Consider the following 7,976-nt stretch of genomic DNA (forward strand, 5'->3'; position numbering starts at 1 on the left):
ATCAGCACCCCTAAGCAACAAGCCTTGTACTTCAACTCCCACTGCTCACTTCAACACTTCTCTTTTACATCAAGCTGTGTACTAAAGCAAACCAACAATCAGAACTGCTAAAGGAAGACAAGTGATTATTTGAGCTTGGTTCAAATTGCTTGTGTATGCTAAACATGGAAAATAAAGACTTCCAAGTAAAAAAAAAAATCTCTCCTCTGAACTGGATGCCCAACATCACTGTGAGGCTGCTAACTTCTATTTAAGGCGCTCAGTTAATTCCCTGTTTCTCTTGCAAACACAGCATGGTTCAAAAGCGAGTTAAATCTGGCTCAAAGGCCCTGGCACTGTTTATAAAACACCACAGCCTTACAAGAGTGTTCATTTCGTATGGTTCAAGTTCATTTTAAGTATCACGGTAAGTAGATGTTGCTCATCAGGCCTCGTCATTTGTCTGCCCTGTTCTGAGTTTGTGCTGCATCTGTCACTGACAGCCTAGATTCAGCACACTGCAGATTTACTACATCGATAATCAGAATGAGATCATTAAATCAAGCATTAATAAAAGCAGCAGAATTGGCAGCTAGATGCCAACCACCGTCAGCTTTACACGTGGCCTACAGGATGGATACACCATATTCCAACAATGCAATTCAGCACCAACAATGGAACAACTGCAACAAAAAGGTTGAAGCATACACACATGAAACTAACATTTCAACCTGGCGTTAACTGAGTACTACACAAGATTTAATATAAACAGAATTAAACTGAATTGAAGATATTAAGAGACGAAGTGTCCTTGCATTAACAGGAATGTATCAGGGCAGAGCTGAGCAGTAAACTTAGGCAGAAACACCCATTTGCCATAGACAATAGGTGCAAATCTGATAAAATCCATACAACCCTGGGGCATTCAGCTCCACCTTACTGTGTTGCTGCAAGGGACTTCCTAATGCTTGCTTTCAGCTAACTTCAGTGGAATCTGTGGTATCTTACACAGGTATGAAAATAAGGCTCCTAAGATCAGGTGTTTCCAGAGGACGGACAATTCAGGACACTTCAATTAGTTCTGAGCACAACATTTCACAACAAGTTAAATTCACTCTTGGTGTAGAAGAAAACCTAATTCTGCTGATCTATGGCCACTTGCTCCTGCCCAGATTCCCTTGTGCTGGTGCTCACTCTTGGCTTACTGAGCAGGAACAGAAGGAGCAGTGGAAGCCTACTAAGATTTGCTGGAGATGGTTCAAGAACTTTCCAAAGGGAAACCAGAGAGAATGGGGGATTTCTGAAATTCTTCGGATAACAATATAAAGTACTTCTATCAATGCACCACAATCCAGCTTCCTCCATTCCTAGTTAATTAATCAAGCCTCTTCACATCACCAATGAAGTTTATGAGCAAGTTCTTAAATGATTAGGACCTTCCTTTCATCTCACAGCAATATCTGGACTATAGTAATTTGCTTCTCATAGGCTTCACATTTGTAAATTCAAGATCTAGGAGCAAGGGAGCTCAGAAGTAGTAGCTGGAGGCCAGCCTGGACACGACGGGAGACTTTTCTCTATTGTTTTAGGAGAATGTGCTTCAGGTGAGGAATTTTCCACGCCCTTTTTCCTGTTGATCCCTGCAAAACTGTAAAAAGATTGACATCAAATTGTTTGAGAGTTAAACTGCAATAAGCTCAGATGGAGAGACAGCACATTGTTCCACTGGAACAGCTTGTGAAGAAAACACAGGGAAAATGAGTCATCAACATCCTCTGTGCCTCACTCTGTCTGAGTGTGGGGGGGAGGAGGTCAGCCTTCAGAAAGAGCACTGTGAAAGGGGGCAGGACATAGCACCGCAGTGAAATAAATCCCTGTGACCTGGAACTGATGGCACATGGCATAAGGAAGTCACCTTATATCCTTTTATTACATTGTTCAGTCATACAAAAATGACATGATTAGACCCTAGGCTTGCAGTGTTAGTCATCCGAAAAGAGTGAATTACAATACACTCAGATGTTAAATCTTGTTCCCATCACTGAACTTCAGCAGTGAAGGCCAAAGCAGCAGAATAGATATTGGATAAATAATCACAGAATGCCCTGAATTGAAAACGACCTCAATGATCACCCAGTTTCAACCCTCCCACCACAGGCAGAGCTGCCAGCCATTAGACCAGGCAGCCCAGAACCACATCCATCCTACTTGTTTTACCTTCCAACCACACTGACGGTCAGCTCAAAATTCCTCTAATATCTCTTCTAAATGAATAACTGTCAGCTGTGAATTAGAACAATAAAAACATTATTTAAAATTAATTGCATTTGAAGATCTTTAACCTAAAGCAAGTTTCTGTTATCTAAAATAGAATATAACTGCTTTAAACTCAACTCTTGCTATGTGGTTCTTGTATCTCATTTTTATATCTTCAAAGCAAAGTATTAATCTGTCACTGGCACTTTATTTTGGGTAATTATTTATTATGTAACCATCATCAGAACTAGTAAAATTTGCAATGTCAAACCTACTAAGTTTTATATTGAATTAAACCAGCTGTAATTTGATCTTACCACAATAAGTGCTAAAGCATAAAGATACCACTTTAAGGAAACCCTTATCTCAATACTGCAAGCCAAGTAGCCACGAAGAAGCTGTTTGACTGCTCACTCACTCTCATGCAGATAAGCTACTGAGTCATATATAGAAAGATTCATTCATTTCTACGACAAATAATATGAGTAACCATTAAATAAAAGTAATTGGTTTTGACTCTTCTTGACTCCACTATGAAGTCTCCCAGAGATGAGATTTATTACTCTGCAGGTTCACTTTTAAATAAGCTCTCAAAATGTGTGCTAGAATTCATATAGTTAAATCAGACATAAATGCCAACTGATAGGGAGATCTAGTTAATATCCTACTTGAGGTCAAACAGATTCTCTCATTTTTTGCCCTCTTACTGATGCCAGCTATGGCAGAAAAGAGAGATTATCGATTCACTTTTCTTTTAAAAGTGAATTTCCCAAACTGAAAACTCCCCCAAAGAAGCATATGATGACACTAGATAAGGGGACATCACAAGTCCTCCCTGTTATTTGTGCAGGGGTTTTCTAATGCCAGAGTCACTGACGTTTCTGTGGAAACATTTTGCCTGCTGTCTCTCAGATAACACACCAAATAACATAACACTGCCAACACTCAACTTCTCAAGGATTCAAAATGTTATTTCAAAAGGAGGTAAAGGAGAAACAGTTTATTGCTGTGAACTACAAAACTTAGGAAATATAACAGGAGGCCTGTTCCTGTTGTAGACAGGGAAAATAAAACTCAAGGTTTAGTCATGTTTTTGCTGTGTACCAAGGTTCTTAAAACTCCGTGCTGTAAAAATAATTACTTGAACAGTGTGTTAGTTTTCATACCTGAGAAGACATTCCCTCAAAAGAACAAGAACTTTGCCTTTATACATTCAAGAAATAGGTCATAAAATCTACAGAAATTTCCGAATATATCAGGAAAAAATGACGAGTGCATAAATTAACTTCATAAAACGTCATAAAACAAATAACCCCCTTTAACAACTGATTTTGATTCCAATATCCCAAGCAGTGCACGTATGATTTAACTCACAGTGACAGAGCTGCTCATGTATTAAAACTGATAAAGCAGCATTGAGTTCTGTGCAAATGGAATAATTACAAAAAGGAGCATGGACACAGAGTATCTTTTGAGAATAAGGAGTGCTGATGTGCTATTACCCAAAGGCTAGCTGTGCAGTTCAGCTACCATTCTAAGAGGAGGAATACCATCACAAAAGCATGAGGGCGTTTTTCATGTATTTAGTGCATTAACTTGGAGCTAGAGCATTATTTCACTTACAAAGTCAGCCACCTCATTGCAATGCACATGCAAGCAAAGCTATGTGAGGCTATTTAGTTTTTCAGTGCTTACCCATTTTTCTGGGACAGGCAGATTATTTACAACACTTGGAAAGGGCCGTAGAGTGGGTTTTCTGATGGCAATGCAAAGTGCCCCATGACCTAACACTCCAAGCTCAGGGTGCAGAACCAGTAACTCAAGTTCAGCTATGTGGTATGGCTTGTCACATCCAAATTAGGCAAATGAGGGGGTGGGTTATCCAGTTTAGAAATCAGCATTAAAGATATTCCAAGAGAAGGAAGGGATGTTCAAGCTGATGAGCGAATTAAGGTTGAATACACACAGTAGTTCTGAGCAAGCGGTTTTTCGTTATACAAGTTCCAGAAGTGTACAGAAAGATACATTTCCCAACCTATCATCTGAAGTATAATATAAGCAAACCCTGCATTTGGGAATATGATATCTTACTTATTGCTCAGAATACATAGTTTAACAAACCCAGGCCAAAGTCTTGCACAAAACAGCCCAGGGTGTGCCTCTGAATGTCTCTACTTACATGCATAAAATCAGTAGCTGCCAGGAGCAGTATAGGGACAATTGCACTATAATGACTGACCCTTTGCAAAATTCCATCAGTGCCTGACTTAAAAAAAAAAAAAAAAAAGAAAGAAAGAAAGAAAGCTAAAGCGAGTTTGTCAGTTTTGCTCCTTCTGAACTTCATCTCCCTGTATCTTCTACAGGATTTGCAAAACTTCTCTATGAAAATGTCTCTGCTGCAATCTTCAGACTTACAAGTTCTTGTTTTAACTTGCTGGCAGCTGAGCTGGTGCACAGTGGATACGTGGTGCACAGTGGATACGTGGTGCACAGAGATGCTGCGTTTCCACTTCTTGCACAGCTGGAGCATCTCCTTCCACACCTCTGCTGTCTGACTTGCCAGACCCAACACAAGTCTAGTATTAATCATCCAACTTTGAACTCTTATTTGACAGTGATCTTCTTGTAGTGCCAAAAGCAGACTCCAGAGTTCAGAGTTGCTCAACACACTTCCAACACCCTGAGCTTACATCCTTATTTTACAAAACCTGCATATGCAGAGATCTGTTTTAAAAGTTAGGTGGGCTCCCTTCAGCAGTTCTATAAACACTTCATAAACCTCCCTACTGTTTTTAAGCAAGCCCCATTTGACACGTCAAAGAACATTGGAACAAGCTAAGGCCACAAAATATGGCTGATTTTAAGAAAAATACTTATCTGAAGGACATGTAAATATGACTGGCTGGATTCCTTCCTGTTGTATTGCCACCAACACAGATTCAAGAACTGATTTTTCAAGGCCTGTTTTTCCTCCTGAAGAAAATGACCTAAGTTAATAAAAACTGTTTTCAGCTCTTACACCAGCTGATAGAATTTACTGACCTAAACTTAGCCCTTCTGTAGGCAGGTCTTGAAGACCCTACCATACACCTATTGCACTCACATCTGTAAAGAGGAATTCTGCAGGTGGAGTTCCTGAAAACATGGGCTCCTAAAGAACCCAAATACATCTTTCTAAGCACATTAAATCACACAAAGAACAATGAAGAGCTTTTCCACACCAAGTAAATGAATTATCATTGAATTTAGGAGATTTTTAAACCTGTTTCCACTCTTCCATCAAGCAGTTTCTTAACACATGAACAGAAAAATGCAGTAGAGCTCAGCCTGCACCTGTCTACTTTGGAAAGCAGGAATCAGCAACTGTCTAATAGTAAAATGTTCATATTATGCTTTACAATGTTTAAGTTGGCTTCCATAAAATATAATAAAAATAAATTGATTTATTTAATTCAGCCAAACCTGTTTCTCTAGAGCAAAACTCACTTCTGTGCTTTGTCTGCAGAGGATTGCTGTCCCATTCATTAAGAGAAAAAAGTAGAAATAGGCAAAAGTTTCCTTTTTTCCATTGTTACTATAGTTTTAATTTATTGCTAACACTTATTTTTAAAATCAGCTATCAGAGAAAATTGCCTGTTTCTAGTATATAAATATCCCACTTTTCTTGAAGCCACGATGAGAACACATCACCACAAAACTCAATATTGGATTTCTTTGAGATACTGTTGAACTTTTAAGTGTACCAATACCTGCTGTATTTCCTTCTATTCTTGGGTATTACAATACAGAAGTTGATATATTCTGTAATCTCTCCACAGAAATCATGGAGCCAGCATAAGTTCATTTCAGCTTCTGATAAAAGTGTAGAAAGCTTCATCTTTTTTCTTCAAATCTAAGTCAAGGCTATTGCACCAATGTTAACACAACCCTGGGAGTCAGTGGGACAAGAACATAGATAAGGACGTACAGAAAAGAAGCTATTGTTTTAAATTACTGCTACAGGGTGGAATAAGCTGGTGTGCATGACTGCTGCATTTGTTTTAAGAGAGTCCAAAAGGTTAAGCTTCCTCATAAACACTAGGCTCCACACTGGAACAGAGGCACATGTTATTATCCAAAGCAAAGTAATAAGCAAAAATGCTTCAAAATATGCTGCTATTGCCCTGAATAGAAAAGGGGAGGAAAGAAAGGAGATGAGTATCTTGCACGAGCAAGGAGAGGGAACAGTTAAACCAGACAGCAGAATACCTGTGAGTACACTCCTAAGAAAAAGCTAAAAGGGAGCTCTTCGATCTAAATGCAGCCTTGGTTAAAAGGTCTTTCAGTTGCAAGTAAAAGACTGTTCTCAGCTATTTGATGCCTTCTGTGTTCAGGGAACAGGATCTTGCATTCTTTATAAATAAGAGGAATTCCAGAGATACCTGAGTCTCCATCATCAACCTCTCTCAAGAATGCAACACCTTGAACTTTCATCAGTCACTTCTGACAAAAGTAATGTAGATGTACTTATCACCCATTTGAAAATAAAACAGCTTTCTAATCTCTGAAAGCACTGCAAAGACAACTTTTAAATACAGTTAAATCCAAGACTTACAAGAAGTAAAAAAGCTGAAAGTCAAACTCAAGTTGCAGAGATAAAATTTGTCTATTCTCATAAAGGGAAAAAGACTAGTCACAGATAACACAGGTAGGAAAATGAGCAGAGAAGTACCTTACTAAGCTAGGCTGGAAGGTTCCTTTATGGATTGCCTGGCTCAATTGCTGTGTCCAGAGCTGCCAGGCCTGTGTCCAGCTGGGGTTTGAATATATCCGAGGACAGACTCTTCAACCTCTCTGGGCAACCTGTTCCCAGGTGTCTGACCAACACCACAGTAAAAAAAAAGGTTTTATGATTTTACTATGGAATTTTATCTGTATGTGCACACGCTACTTCTCGTCCTGGTACTGAACGACATCGAGAAGTGTCAAAACAGGCTAACACCCATTAACTAGTCACAGTAACTCACTTTCTTAGAAGAAAATTTACTCCTCCAGCTTTTTTTGTGTATGGTTTTACAGAAATGTCAAACGTGCCAATCCTAACAGCAGAATGCACCAGGAACAGGACAAAAACAGTTTGCTTACTGAATCTTCCTCCTAACTTCAAGCCAAACATTTGGACAGGTACAGCAGAGCTCGACAATAGGTTTCTACACAATAAGATGTAAAAAAGCAATATATATTTTAGCACTTCAGTATCATCTGTATATTCTGCTGGCAAGCAGAACGCTTCCAGAACAGGCAGGGCTGACTAAGGCTGGGCACCAAGATCCAATAGGCTGCAATTCATATTAAACAAATTTTAAAAGTCACGTATGACTTGGGCTGATGTGCAAGTAGGTGAAATTCTAGTCAAAGATACCTCAATATAATTTAATTTCACTTACCATGCAATTTGTTTTCATAGCTCCTAGAATCTGAGCCAACACACACACAACGTATGCAAGTGCAGGACTTTACACAGCAGTTGAGACTGAACTCCACAACAGGAAGGACAATCAGAGCTAGAAGCTGCTTTTCTTCAGAGCAGTCTATGTTGCAGCTGACCTTTAAAACAGGAGATCTGTTCAAGGATTTACCCACATATTCACATTATCCTAAACAAATAATAATAGGAACTGCAACAAGTGCTCTGACATTCACCTAATTCAACTCTTATTCCTGACTGACACGATCTGAGCTTGGGAGTTATTCTGAAATTA

The sequence above is a fragment of the Coturnix japonica genome, chromosome 14 (assembly GCF_054131305.1).
Source record: "Coturnix japonica strain WE chromosome 14, WE-NBRP24, whole genome shotgun sequence".
Taxonomy (NCBI): domain Eukaryota; kingdom Metazoa; phylum Chordata; class Aves; order Galliformes; family Phasianidae; genus Coturnix; species Coturnix japonica.